Raw genomic sequence first — 8834 nt, forward strand, 5'->3', positions numbered from 1 at the left:
AAATCTGGAGCTCAATGCCTTGAGGATTGTGAGCGTGGGCAGGATGATGTTTTTAGGAGTTAAGTCTTGTGGCATTTAGTATCCTGGACCCCTCAGTCGTCTTATATCGTCGTTTAGTAGATCTGTTACTGTGCTTGGAAATGCTCAAGGCTTGCAGTTTTAAACTGTTTGTGTTTTCCAGGCCTATTCCTACACCTCATAAATGTAGTCTCCTTTTTTCTTTTCCCCTCTTTCCCACTGGTCGCAATCTCCTTGCTCAGCCAGTCCCAATGTCTCCACCTGATGATGCGTTTTCTCTTCTGCCGTGCCACGTAGCTTCCAGTCCCGGCCTTACCCAAACACTGCCAGGTTCTTGCTGTCTGCCAAGATATGAGACCCCGATCCTTCTCCCCTTCAGTAGCTTTTATCCTCCTTGCAGTGTGATAGTTTGCAGAAGGAGGACACACACAACAGACAGGCACAATTTTGGCATTTCTTTTGCCATATTCTGGTCCATCTACAGCAGTTCAGAACTGCCACAAGTCTGGTCCATGGCATTTAAGGCGCCTCACCCCAAGCAGTCCAGTTTACCCAACACAGCCGTGGAAGTTCCCTACTGCAGTTGCTGGAGAGGCAGATCCTCAGATCTTCCAGGAATCATAGAATCATAGAATTGCTGAGGTTGGAAGGGACCTTTAAGATCATCAAGTCCAACCTTTAACCTACCCTGACAAAAGCCACTTCTAAACCATGTCCCTAAGTGCCCCATCTACCCTTTTTTTAAACATCTCCAGGGATGGTGAATCTACCACCTCCCTGGGCAGCCTATTCCGATGTTTAATAACCCTTTCAGTGAAAAAATGTTTCCTAATATCCAATCTAAACCTCCCCTGACATAACTTGAACCCGTTTCCTCTCGTCCTATCACTTGTCACCAGGGAGAAGAGGTCAGCCCCCATCTCTCTACAACTTCCTTTCAGGTAGTTGTAGAGGGTGATAAGGTCTCCCCTCAGCCTCCTCTTCTCCAGGCTAAACAACCCCAGCTCCCTCAGTCGTTCTTCATAAGGTTTGCCCTCCAGACCCCTCACCAGCTTTGTAGCCCTTCTCTGGACACGCTCCAACACCTCAATGTCCCTCTTGTAGTGAGGGGCCCAAAACTGAACGCCCCTGAATGATCAAGTCTGCGGCATCTATTTCTCTGTTTAAGAGTGGGAGGACCCAATAAGAAAGATGAGGTATCTTCATCCATTTGGCATCCTTTCTGCTTCTCCCTTTTTGGAGGACAAACATCTAATGGTTTAGTACATTTCAGGCAAAGTAGAACCAAGTGTCTGTGTGTTCCGTTTGCTGGGTGAGTATATTCTGCCAGAGACTGGTATTTAAAAGCTGAATAGCGGTACCACCACACAAGATGAAATTTGTCATGCTCTGGTCGTGGCTTCTCTGAGGGACCTAGGCAGAGTTCAGAAGCCTGAAATAAAGCACAGCAGAACTGCAGGTGGGAGAGATGTACCAGTCTCCATAGGGGAGCGCTAATGAGCAGCAACAGGCAGCTAAAATTCTGTAATAAGGAAATATCCTCTCTGTGTAGTAAAGCACCTCTAAATTTAGGTGCCTGAAAGATGAAGCAATCCTGAAAGGTAAGTGGGAGTAGATTACTGTGCAGATCTTAGTGGGTTTAGGGTATCTGAGTTGCAACTTCAAGTAGTGTTTAGACAGACCAGATTCCCTTCTTTGTGCTCTTGGATTGATCCCCTCAAGGTCATTATTCTTGGCCATGTTTTCCAGTATGAGTGTCAGATGAGAGAGGAGCCTTTTGTGTATGGACTGTTTCTCTCAGCTTATGTCTGAGGGAGTGAAATCGTGATCTGTGACTTGAGAACAACGTCAGTCTGTCAGGTAAACTACTGCAAAGTCGTCGTGCTCTGCCTTAAATGAAATTACCCCCCAGATCAAATTCCTTGCCACTATATAATTCTTTTTATTTCTCAATAAATGCTGGTTCAGGCAGGATTAAATGTTATGTATTGTAAGACAGCCTTTTCAGAAAGCTGTGAAATAGAAGAACATATGCTGCTCCCCTTCTTTCAGATTTGCTTGAGTCGTGATGCCGACAGAGGCTGCTTTGCCAGCATGCATAAGTTTTGATCCTGGAGAAAGGTACCCATCTATTTGACAGCTGTGAGGAATGAAATCCTCTGTTTACCAACACAGGAGCAGTGGAAACGCATGCTCGTCTCCTACTGTTCTACCCCTCATCTGGAAGGACCAATTTTAGTTAGAAGTCCAGCAAGTCTGAGCTGCTCAGTCCTTGTTTCTCTGCTACAGTTGCCCACAGCTTTGTAATCTCAGCTGGATGGAAAGGAGCAGCTGCTGAGATGTAGGTCTCATCTGAATGGGTGTAAGCAGTAAGCACTGCTGGTTAGCTCGGGGCTTTCCAGTGGGATGGGGAGTTTTATGCATGGAGTATAAGAAGTTTTATATTCTCTTAAAGGTGGCTCTGCTGCACGTTGAAGGCTTTTGTCCCGCGCTTTGTGGGACAGAGGCGGGTCTGTTCCACGGCACAGACATCCTCACTAGGAGTTTCGACCAGACTTGCTGAGAACAGATGAAGGGTTTTGCCTGAGGAACGTTTTCTCGGGATCACTGATGGGCTGTGAAGAAGTGTAAGGATCTCAGGGTTATTTTATGAAATAACGCAGTGGAGTTCAACTTTTCCAGCCAGGATGGGACTCGGTGAGCAGTTGTCCTGCGAGCTACAGGGGAGTTTCTTTTTGGTGTGTAAAAACCTACATTTTCTGCTGCCTCTCTCTAGAGAGTGGCCTGTTCACAACTATTTCAGCAGGTCTTTTATAATGTTCAGGAGGGAGGATTGTTATCTATGCGCTGTCAAGTACTTATTGCAACATGAACTTTCTCTGATGCTGCTAATTCCTTCTCTCGCTTAGGAGCGAGTAGGGGACTTAATTTTCTGAGATTGTACTTGCTCAGTTTGTAAATACTACACTGACATGCAACAGAGTGCTACAAATTGTAGCAATGTTCCGTGGCTATTGGGAATTAAAATAGCAGAAGAACGGTATTTTTAAGCTTGTTCAGCAAAAGAAGAAATTGCAAAGCTTCACTTGAAGCATAATGCCCCCAACTCATGTTGGCAAGAGTTGGGAATGTGAAACGGACGATTTAGGTCTCTGGAAGGCAAATGGGCTCAAGAGAGCTGGTTGGTATTCAAAGACCACTTTCTCTAAGCTCAGGATCGGTGCATCCCTAAGAGTAAGAAATCGGCCAAGGGACACAGGAGACCTGCGTGGTTGAGCAGGGAGCTTCTGAAGAAGCTCAAGTGGAAGCAGGAAGTTTACAGTAAGTGGAAGAATGGACTGACCCCTTGGGAGGATTACAAGAATGCCACCCGAGCGTGCAGGGATGGAACGAGGGAAGCCAAGGCCGCCTTGGAATTAAACCTGGCAAGGGATGTCAAGCTCAACAGGAAGAGCTTCTACAAGTATACTGCAGGCAAAAGGAAGACCAGAGAAGTTTTGGGCCCACTGTTGAATGAGACAGGAGCCATGGTGACGGAGGATGCGGAGAAGGCGGAGTTACTGAATGCCGCCTTTGCTTCGGTCTTTACTGCTCGGCCCAGCCCTCAGGAGTCTCAGGCTTTGGAGGAAGTAACGGGGAAAGAGGAAAACTTCCCCTGGGTTGAGGGGAATTGAGTGAGGGATCAGTTAGGTCAATTAGATATTCACAAGTCCATGGGCCCTGATGGGATGCACCCGAGAGTGCTGAGGGAACTGGCAGAAGTCATTGCTGGGCTGCTCTCCATCAGTTTTGAAAGGTCCTGGAGAACAGGCGAGGTGCCCAAGGACGGGAGGAAAGCCAGTGTCACTCCAGTGTTCAAAAAGGGCAAGAAGGAGGAGCCGGGGAACTACAAGCCGGTCAGCATCACCTCCATCCCTGGAAAGACGATGGAACAGCTCGTTCTGGGCGGCATCTCAAGGCATGTGGAGGAAAAGAAAGCTATCAGAAGTACTCAATATGGATCCACCAAGGGGAAATCACGTCTGACTAATCTGATAGCCTTCTATGATGGCATGACTGGATGGATAGATGAGGGGAGGGCGGTACATGTGGTCTACCTTGACTTAAGCAAGGCGTTCGACATGGTCTCCCACAGCATCCTCATAGGAGGCTTAGGAAGGGTGGGTTAGATGAATGGACAGTAAGGTGGATAGATAACTGGTTGAAAGACAGAGCTCAGAGGGTCGTGATTAGGGGCACAGAGTCTAGTTGGAGGTCAGTGAGGAGGGGTGTTCCCCAGGCATCAGTACTGGGTCCAGTCCTCTTCAATATATTCATCAATGACCTGGATGAGGGGATAGAGGGCACCCTCAGCAAGTTTGCCAGTGACACAAAGCTGGGGGGGGGGTGGCTGACACACCGGAAGGCTATGCCGCCATACAGAGAGACCTGGACAGGTTGGAGCTTTGGGCAGAGAGGAACCTTATGAAATTCAACAAGGGCAAGTGTAGGGTGCTGCACCTGGGGAGGAATAACCCCATGCACCAGAACAGGTTGGGGGCTGACCTGCTGGAGAGCAGCTCAGTGGAAAGAGACCTGGGAGTCCTGGTGGACAACAGGATGACCATGAGCTAGCAATGTGCCCTTGTCACCAAGAAGGCCAATAGCATCCTGGGGTGCATCAAGAAGAGTGTGGCCAGCAGGTCGAGGGAGGTCATCCTCCCCCTCTGCTCTGCCCTGGTGAGGCTGCACCTGGAGTACCGTGTCCAGTTCTGGGCTCCCCGGTTCAAGAGGGACAGGGAACTGCTGGAGAGGGTGCAGCAAAGGGCTACCAAGATGATCAGGGGACTGGAGCACCTCTCTTAGGAAGAAAGGCTGAGGGATTTGGCTCTCTTCAGTCTGGAAAAAAGACGGCTGAGGGGGGACCTTATCAACACTTATAAACACTTAAAGGGTGGGTGTCAGGAGGATGGGGCCAGGCTCTTTTCAGTGGTGCCCAGCGACAGGACAAGAGGTAACGGGCACAACTTGAGCATAGGAAGTTCCACCTAAACATAAGGAGGAACTTCTTTACCCCGAGGGTGGTAGAGCCCTGGCACAGGCTGCCCAGAGAGGTGGTGGAGTCTCTGTCTCTGGAGACATTCCAAACCCGCCTGGGCGCGTTCCTGTGCAACCTATTCTAAGGTGACCCTGCTCTGGCAGGGGGGTTGGACTAAATGATCTCCAGAGGTCCCTTCCAACCCTATGATTCTATGATTGTCATCACCAAGAAGGCAGTATTGAGAGAAGCTGCTTCTTGGGCAACGGGAGCTGATAACTGGCAGCCCGCAGAGGGACTGAATGTCCTGTTGTAAGCAGACTCAAGGAAGGTCGTGGCGGGGGGGAGGCTGGTTCCTCATTTCTTCTAGCAATTCATCTGACTGTAAAAAAAAGTTCTTGTACCATCAACACACTATCAGCCTAAACCACTGCTTGCTAAGATATATTTGTTTTCTTCCTGAGATCTGTTTGCTTCTTTCCTATCTCTCCTGCCGGAGCTGGAAGATTACTTGAAGTTATTTCTTGGCATAGGAAAACACCTGCTTAAATTCCTTTTGCTCTAGAATGGGATTAATGTTGCATTTTCTTATCTCCTCGTGGGTTATTCTCCCCCACGGGAAGGGTATGGCTGGTACGTTAATTTGGAGAGATGAGTCAAGTGCAACGGGGACTAGGTAGGAAGTATTCTCTAAGCCCTGACCAGGGGTGTTTACAGTGGAGATGATTACATTTCTGAGTTTCCCAGGCAAGGAGGGGGTAGCAGGTTGATAGGTTCTGGAGAGAGGACTATGGTGGGCTCAGGGAAAGAAAACAGCATAGCTGTATTTGGTTTTTCAAAGGCTGAGGGGGAGAGCGCAGCCTGCAGTCTTCCACCTTTGAATAAAACTGCCCAATTTCACCCAAACTTCTTTTTCAGAGAGATTGTAGTTGACACTGTCTCTCTCTGTCAAATCAAAGGCGCTTTCCGTGCATAACAATTCTCCAGGGCTCTATAGGAATGCTGGCCGAGCCAGCTGGAATATTTATTAATGACGTGGTTGTAGTAGGGAACTGCCCAGTCATGTCACCAGAGACTGGGAGATTCAATCCCAGGATGTCACCCCAAGCATCCTAGTACTTTATCGGCGAGACCAGTGCACATCCGAAGTTTCTGTTCTCTCTCATGAAATCTTTATTCTAGTTACTTGAGAACCTTTGCCCCTGTGTGCTTACTTGTTGAACAGACTTCTGTATTAGATTTTACTGCATTTAAAAGAGCATTTTGAGTGTCCAATTAAACAGGAAAATCCATGCTCAACAGATTTGTTAAGTATGATTCTCCATCTAGTCATTATCGTTAATGAAGTCATAACTTCCTGAGTGGTTCTTGTGTGTCCTTAATTAGTGCCTCCGTTCTGTGTCCACCCCCTCACTGTGGAAGTCAAGCTGAGGGTTTCTTCCTGGTTCTCGGATCCCTCCTAAACCTCAGTATGCACTAGCACCTGGCCAGCCCACCAGGTCCTTTTCTCCTGTGGTCTCTCTGGCTCTTTTTTAGCACTCCTGCCCCAGAGACAGTGTCCGCATCCCTCTTACTCGACCGCCAAGAGAAAGTTCTATGGACAGCCATGTTCCCCAACGGTACATGCTGCCTTTTGAAACGTCCACCTTGCACGTAAAGGGTGAAAATGGCTGTAACTGTGTGAAGTTTTTCGCCACGAGAAGCTGGCTCCTCCTGAGTTTTGCCTTCCTGTGGCACGTTCAGCATGGCCTTTTACTGAGGCCAGGCAGGGCTTATTTCACTCAGTTGCCCACGTGAAACTGGCAGGGTGGTCAGGACAGACCTCACTCCTTTGGTTCATCCGCTGCTGTTGGGTGGGGTTTTTTTAGTTAATTGCTTGATTTTTCTGAGACAGATCCCATCTGGCCCTGATGTTTTGTCAGCCTTGTGACATTCTAAAAGATTTTATAACTATTTTTGGCATGATCTCAACTCCTGACAGTATTTCTGCGTTCTTCCCTTGAAAATGTATGGCTGTTCTTGGCATCTTCTCCACATTCCCCATTCCTTATAAACATGGCACAGAAAATTTGTTTTCTCCGTGTCTGCTGCTTCTGTATATAACTTCTGCCTTTCTGAGGAGCTGTGCCCTCAAACATGCCGTGTTCTCCAGCTACCTGTAATTCTGCTTCGTCAGAGGAAGCATTTGTGCAATAGTTCTGTCAGTCTCCACTTGCTGCTTTGCGAACCAGCTTCCCATGCACCTCTCGATTCTTTGTCTCTTATTTCTTTGTCTCTCAAATTGCCTCGCAGCACGTGGAAGGGGAATACTTGCGATTGTAAGCTTTGCAGTAGGCTGCAGATGCCATGTAATATTCCAGCTGAAACACAATGGAGTTAGTCCTTTTTCTTTCCGAGACAGATGGATCTAATCCTAAACATCCTTAAAACGACTTTCAGATGATCTAAGAGTAGAAAACAGGCCTTCATGGGAAGGTCAACAGGAGATGTGATCACTTTACACAGATATTTATGCAAAGAGTTGCGATCTGAGCGTGGGTAAGGCTTTTCAGCCTTGTTGACAAAGGCACAACGGGATGGCCAGTGTGCCATCAAGTTGTGCCTTTCTCAGGGTGACCTATTTGATGTCTGTCTGTCTTGGTCATGAACGGAAAGTTAAACTTGCCAAGAATTCGTAGTCCTGGAGCTCTTTGCTGGCCTGTTCCTAACCTTTAATCTTTTATGAGATATTGAGATAGTCTTCTCTCTGTCTCCACAATCTATTGTCCATATGCCTTCTGTTGGGCTGGAAAGCTTTCCCACCTAGCTATATCTGTGCGCATACAAAGGTATCATGACGTTACCCAGTCGCATATTGCGTGGTTCTGGTATGATAGTTGAATTCTCTCCACGCATATTCATTGCTGGCCTCAATTTAATGGAGAACTAAAAATCTAGCAAGCTGCGGGCTGTGTGCCTGAGAGACACAGGCAGCAAACAGGCTTCACAATTGTGAGCTATTATGATTCTGGAAAAGTCTGTCACTACTGTCAGGGACAGAAGTGACTCGATAACTCTGTCAGCCTAGCAATGTGACAATAGGTCAGGAGAGTTTTTAAAACTTCCCCCGTGTTTTCCCATGTCAATAGATCTGTTATCATTTGGAGCCTGCTATCCTTTCTATAGGCATGAGAAAGACCTCTGCCAGAAATGTTGTCAGAGTGAGCTCTCCTGCCTTCTGAAGAGAAAGGGTAAGCAATGTGAACACTGAAAGAAAATCGTAATTATTAAGATCTGGTGGGATTTTGTGCGGTAGAGCAGGAATCCATTTGGTCCAGCACTCTGCCAGTTGCTGGGACCTCCTCTAGTGGCCCACTTTTAGCTTGGCTTTCCAAGGACATTTTTGTGACCCTCACTCTTGGTCTCCATGTGCCTTGTGGTCTGTGGCAAGATCTCCTACCTGCTCTGGCCCTGGTGGTGTCTCACCAGAGAGTAGTTTGCATCTGCTATCAATGCTAATTCCCTAATGACAGACCATCGACTGTAGTACCTTTTGTATTTCAGAAGTTTCTTGGTAGTGCTGGTCGGGGGGGGGAAATATCCCATAACGACCCTATGGATCTGTTGATAGCAAGGTTGCATCAAGGGTATCTCAGTAGGAATGGAGAGTAGCAATAGGAGGAATATTGGGAAGCGTAGGGGAAATTGTGTGGGCAGGGGCTCTCTCCCTCTCTTCACTTAGTCTCTTAGCAACAGCAGGCCCAACGGGTATGGCACTGCTCGCTGGGTGCGTGCAGTCCCTTTGTCAGGGGAAGAAGAG

The sequence above is a fragment of the Rissa tridactyla genome, chromosome 3 (genome assembly GCF_028500815.1).
Source record: "Rissa tridactyla isolate bRisTri1 chromosome 3, bRisTri1.patW.cur.20221130, whole genome shotgun sequence".
NCBI classification, from domain to species: Eukaryota; Metazoa; Chordata; class Aves; order Charadriiformes; family Laridae; genus Rissa; species Rissa tridactyla.